This window comes from Apus apus, chromosome 27 (genome assembly GCF_020740795.1).
Source record: "Apus apus isolate bApuApu2 chromosome 27, bApuApu2.pri.cur, whole genome shotgun sequence".
Classification (NCBI taxonomy): Eukaryota; Metazoa; Chordata; class Aves; order Apodiformes; family Apodidae; genus Apus; species Apus apus.
The window spans coordinates 1,063,760-1,068,960 of NC_067308.1; positions in this window are offsets into that span (position 1 = coordinate 1,063,760).

Here is a 5,201-nt window from a genome sequence, read left to right on the forward strand (position 1 = left end):
TTTTTTTTTTCAAAATTGCTCCTTTTCTCCCTGCCTGTGGCAGTGCAGTCAATGCCCAGAGCATCCAAACACCTCTCCTTGATGTTGTGTCTGTAACTACCAGTGAACATGGCAAAGCTGTTGGACTTCCCTTAAATATAAACTTACCTAAGTTGGCTGTGTCTCCTGACCAAACTGTGCCAGGCCCAGTCTAAGAAAAACCACTGGGAAGTACCAAGGAAGTTATGAAGAGTCCACCATTCTGAGGGCAAAGATGGCTCTTCCAGTGCCTGCGTGACTGTGATGACTCCCATGGTGTGATGGGATGTGCTCTGGCAGTGCCACCAGCTCACTGCCAGGGAGGACAACCTGTCCCTCTGCTCTTGTGCTGAGGTCTCTTCTGGCCACTATGGTTAAAAACCAAAAGCTCTCAGTCCTAACCCAGGTGCTGTCACACCACTACAGGTCTCCATGGAGACCTCAGTGCTTCTCTGGCTCTTCGGGTCTCTGTCCTCCATTTCTCTTTAGGTCAAACCCTTCAAGGCCATAAATCACCTGGAGTTGCATCACTTCTTCCTCTGGCTCTACAGGCATGTGTTGTCTTTTGGGGAGCTCAAACTCATGGGACCATTGTGTGTCCCTAAAGCCCCTGGTGATCCCGTGGGTGTCACTACAAACATATAATACACTCCTACCAACCTGCAGTTACAACACACCGTAATGACACGCCAGAGCCACATCTGGGTGATCAGATACGTTTCCTACAAGGAGAGTTAAATTATCTACGTCTATAAAGACAAAATGTTCCACTTTCCCTCCTCACATTTCCTTCCTGGCATGTTGAACCCCTCAGTGGTGGGAATGGGAATGTAAAACAGTTGGGGGTTTTTTTCTGAAATTCCAAGAGTGTGTCTTCTTCCCCCCATTTCTTCACTTGCCTTGGAGGAGGTGGAACCTTCCGACGACTTTAATACACCCGAAAACAAAAGAGGTGGCGGGAAGATATCAATCAGAAGTGACAAGCCCAAGATTATCCAAGTAGGTGGGTAGTTGTGCTTGGGTTTGGCTGGTAAATAAATCAATCATGGTTCCTTTCCAAGAGGAGGACTAGATACTATATAAAAGTTGTCCCACACCACGTTTCCTCACTCCATTTGACTCCTTTCCACCGGTTCGTGCCGTGGGACACGGTAAGATATTCCATGCTCCTAATGAAAACTAAATTGGCTGATTAGCCTTGGGGTGCTGAAAGGTACGTTTATTCCCATGGCTTTTGGGTCTCCTAGGCCAAATATTTCTCCTTATTTACAGGCAACTTTCTTTAAAAAATATGTATTTTTATTTTCCTAACGATTCATTCTCTGGGATTATTTAATTGTGGGGTGGCTGGGATGTAGAGAACATGGTCTTGGGAACCACTTTGGTTTCTCTGGGCCCAACACCATGTGGTACCACCAGCAGCTCTGAAATTCTCTTGGAATATAAATCTGAAGAAAAAAAACAGGAAAAAGAGTTTTTTCAGGTACTTAGAAAATGGGGGGAGAAGGAACTGAAATACAAAATTGGAGCCTCTTCTGATTTTCCAGCCTTTTCTCTAAATGGAAAGGGTTCTCTTTTTGACCACCTGTTTTTTTTCTCAGAGGCACCATTTTCTCCTTTGGCACAATTTGGACACCTGGTCCCACTGACCTGTAGATCCTGTTCATAAGGAGAGCTGCCACTTGCCTGGCACAGGGACAGAAATTCCTACTGCCAGGAGACCAGACTGAGGGCTGGGGTGGGGGTTCAAGAAATGCTTGAACTTCCCAGCATCCCTGGAGGCTCCAGCTTTGGGTAGAGGTGCCCATCAAGCAAGGGGTGACCTGGAGCATTCTGCTCAACCTTTCTGCAGCTGCTTTTTTTGCTTTTTTGGTCTGAGGTTTTTTGGTTTGGTTTTTTGTGGGGGTTTTTTGTGGGTTTTTTTGCATTGCTGACATCTTTTCCACTGGCTGTTTCCCTTTCTTCTCATTTTTAAGAAACAAAAGAGAAACTCTGCTCTTTGGAAACCCCAAAGAGGAATCCTCAAGTGCAATGAAGTTATTGTCATGTAAATGATGAGCCCTGTTCTTTGTTTCCCATGTGATGTGGAATATTAGTGCCCATCCCTGGGTATTAAAGCCCTTCCCAAATTCCCAAACCACATCAAGAGGAGGGTAATTCTGGTGCACCACGGCCTTGTGGTCCTCTTGCAGTGACGTGTCACTTGGACAGCTGGCAAGAAGGAACTATGAAGGAATGGTCATGGTTGCACCTGTCCTAGGGGAAAAAAGAAGGAGCAGTTCTATATGGAGAGATGAGGTCCTGTAGAAGACCTGATCAAGGGAAATGGAATGAGCTGAAAGCTTTCCAGGTCCTTAATGGGAATCATTTGAATTTATACATTTCTGAGGTTGACAGTTCCCTCTGCATGGGCTCTCTGAGGTGGATGAAGGGCAGAAAGGGGACAGAAGAGCTTTTCATATCTCAGCCTGCCTTTGGGAGGGGATGAGGAGGTGCAATAACACAAACTTTCCTGCCCATGGGTTGGCTAATGTTGTTTTTTCCTTTCTCTTGGAGGACTCCTTGACGCCTGGAATGATGGGTTCCCATCAGCAGAAGGGCGACAGCCAAGGGATGTCTGGGCAGTCTGGTGGATGCCATGGTGGTGGTGGTGGAGGAGGTTCATGCCACGGAGGAGGTGGAGGAGGAGGAGGATGCCACAGTGGTGGTGAAGGAGGACACCAGAGCCAAGGATCATCCTGCCATGGAGGAGGAGGCAGCGGCGGCGGCAGCGGCGGTGGTGGTATCATTTACCAGACCCATATACCATCATCCTCCATTGGAGGAGGAGGTTCAGGCCACCAGAGCCAAGGATCCATGAGTGGCGGAGGTGGTGGAGGTGGTGGGTCAGGCCACCATGGACAAGTACCCATCTGCATTATTGGAGGAGGAGGAGGAGGAGGAGGAGGAGGAGGAGGAGGTGGTGGTGGTGGTGGTGGTGGTTCAGGCCACCAAAGTCAAGGCCCCATCTGCATTGGAGGTGGTAGCATGGGAGGAGGAGGTGGTGGTGGTTCAGGACATCAAGGCCAAGGTCCTATCATTATTAGTGGAGGTGGTGGAGGTGGAGGTGGTGGTGGAGGTGGTGGTGGTTCAGGTCATCAAGGCCAAGGCCCCGTCTGCATTATTGGTGGAGGAGGAAGTGGTGGTGGAGGTGGTGGTGGAGGTGGTGGTGGTTCCAGCCACCAAGGCCAAGGTCCCATCTGCATTGGAGGTGGCAGCATGGGAGGAGGAGGAGGAGGAGGAGGCAGTTCAGGTCACCAGGGCCAAGGTCCCATCATTATTAGTGGAGGTGGTGGAGGTGGAGGTGGAGGTGGTTCAGGACATCAAGGCCAAGGTCCTATCATTATTAGTGGAGGTGGTGGAGGTGGAGGTGGTGGTGGAGGTGGTGGTGGTTCAGGTCATCAAGGCCAAGGCCCCGTCTGCATTATTGGTGGAGGAGGAAGTGGTGGTGGAGGAGGTGGTTCCAGCCACCAAGGTCCCATCTGCATTGGAGGTGGCAGCATGGGAGGAGGAGGAGGAGGAGGAGGCAGTTCAGGCCACCAGAGCCAAGGTACCATCATTATTGGTGGAGGCAGTGGAGGTGGAGGTGGTGGTGGTGGTGGTTCAGGTCATCAAGGCCAAGGCCCCGTCTGCATTATTGGTGGAGGAGGAGGTGGTGGTGGAGGAGGAGGAGGTGGTTCCAGCCACCAAGGCCAAGGTCCCATCATTATTGGTGGAGGTGGTGGAGGTGGTTGTGGTGGCGGTGGAGGTGGAGGTGGTGGTGGTTCAGGCCACCAAGGTCAAGGTTCCATCTGCATCATTGGAGGAGGTGGCTCCAGCGGAGGAGGTGGTGGTGGAGGTGGTGGTGGAGGTGGTTCCTCCATTCAGCAGCAGACCCAGCCAATCTCCTGGCCACCACAGACCAAGCACAAGTAGTGTCTGCAGAAGGGACTCTCAGATCAAGAAAGGCCAAGATCCAAAACTGCCTCACATTTCTTCCTCTAGTAAATTAAAAATATTTGCATTATTCCTTTCTCCTCTTCCTTGGGATGTTTCTGTCCAGTACTCAAGCTGACCAGAACCTCTGGTGCTGTCTACCAAGCTTCATATCCCTGTTATCTGCCTCAATCTTCTTGCAGAAGACAATAAAACTTGAAATTCTGGATATTTTCAGTGTCTGAGTGGTTGGATTTTACTTCATACCCCAACGTTTGCACTAGTTCCATGATTATGTTTTTATTCTGAGCTGATTCTGTTGTAATTAAGCTCCTGAGCACAAGGGTGTTGAAAACCCACCTGTAGAAGAGGTGTTGGATTCAATAAGTAATCTTAGGTCATCTTCTAATGTCTGCTGCTCCTCAGGATCCAGAGTTTAGCCCATCAGGTTATAATCATAGAATTATAGAGTGGTTTAGGTTGGAAGGGACCTTCAAGATCATCTAGATCCAACCCTCTGGATGGGCAGGGACACCTCCCACCAGCCCAGGCTGCTCCAAGCCCCATCCAACCCGCCCAAGAACAGTTCCAAGGATGTGCCTTCCACAACTTCCTTGGGCAACCTCTTCCAGTGTCTCACCACCCCCACATTAAAGAATTTCCTCCTAATGTCTCACCTAAATCTGCCCTCTGCCAGTTTCAATCCATCCCCCTCATCCCATCCCTCCCTGCCCTTGTCCCAAGCCCCTCCCCAGCTTTCCTGGAGCCCCTTCAGGCACTGGAAGGTTCTCTAAGGTACCACAAAGTTCAACATTGCAGACTTCTTTACTTCATCAAATGCCATGCAATGCCCAAGGGAGTTTCCAGTGATTTAGGGAGAGGAAAGGTCAAAAATCTCTGGGACAAAGGCTGACAAGGTTCTAGGTGTGAAGTCCTTGCACGTCTGTGGTGCAGAAGCTCTTGGTGCTCACAGTTGCAACCAGCAGCTGTAGAAGAGAATTGGGGGATCTCTCCAACCCTTGCTCCAGCTCTGAACCCCTCATGGAACCAGCAGCCAGGACAGGACTTCAGAAAGGTCCTTCCAAGGGCTGAGGTGCTAAGGTTGGAGTCACCTGGGATCTCCTCATTCCCACAGGAATAAAACACAGCTCCAGGTGTGAGTCCTCGAAGGGAGTTTCCCTTCGGGAAGGGTTCCCTTTGATGTGGTATATTCTGGCAATTAGCAGGGA